This window comes from Sinocyclocheilus anshuiensis, unplaced genomic scaffold (genome assembly GCF_001515605.1).
Source record: "Sinocyclocheilus anshuiensis isolate Anshui unplaced genomic scaffold, SAMN03320099.WGS_v1.1 scaffold2154, whole genome shotgun sequence".
In the NCBI taxonomy this organism is placed as follows: Eukaryota; Metazoa; Chordata; class Actinopteri; order Cypriniformes; family Cyprinidae; genus Sinocyclocheilus; species Sinocyclocheilus anshuiensis.
Genome location: NW_015557192.1, coordinates 1 through 997, shown reverse-complemented (window position 1 = coordinate 997; position 997 = coordinate 1).

Below are 997 nucleotides of genomic sequence, written 5' to 3'. Positions count from 1 at the left end.
CCCCCGCAGCGCCCCAGCCTGCTCGACGCCGAGGGTGGCCCCCTGCGTCCGCCCCTGCTCCCGCGCCACATCCGCTGCAGCCTCCAGCAAGCAGCGCCATGGAGCTGGGCGTAGGCAGGCCTTCCAACCCGTCCAGGCCCCCGTCAACCTGGAGGTGAGCGGAAGAGCAAGAGGCCTCGTGACGGGCGACCCAAAGAAGGAGGAAGCTGCTCTTTGGGGGATGGCGAAGGCACCTCTCCCTCCCCCGGAGGAGGGCCGGGTGGAGAATCTGGAAAATCTCGACGAGAGAGCGGTCTTCTCTGTCCCAGGAGGGCACGGAGAGTCGCGGATGGACCAACACCGGACCACATTCATCCTCCTCCATCGCCAGCAGGCAGCAGTGGGCGGTTCGAAAGCATCAACATCCGATCTTGCCTGGCTAGTGCTACCCAACCCGTCTCGTTGGCTTCTGCGGACCATCAGCCTCGGCTATGTGATTCAGTTTGCCCGGCATCCCCCCAAGTTCAGTGGCATCCGCTTCACGACAGTGAAGGCGGCCGATGCTCTTGTCTTGCATGAGGAGATCGCAGTCGTATTGGCGAAGAATGCGATAGAGCCAGTCCCTCCAGTCGATATGAATACGGAGTTTTACAGCCCCTACTTCATTGTACCCAAGAAAGGCCGTGGGTTATGACCAATCTTGGACCTGAGTGTCTTGAACCGGGGCTTTCACTGGCTACCGTTCAAGATGTTGACGCAGAAACGCATCTTCCGGTGCATCCGTCCCCGAGATTGGTTTGCAGCGTTCGACCTGAAGGACACGTACTTTCATGTGTCGAACCTTCCGTGCCACAGACCATTTCTGCGGTTCGCGTTCGAGGGACGTGCATACCCTTCGGGCTGACCCTGTCTCCCCGTGTCTTCACGAAAGTCGCGGAGGGGGCTCTTGTTCCCCTCAGAGAGCAACTATTCCCCTCAACTATCTTGACGATTGGCTTATACTAGCTCAGTCTCGGGA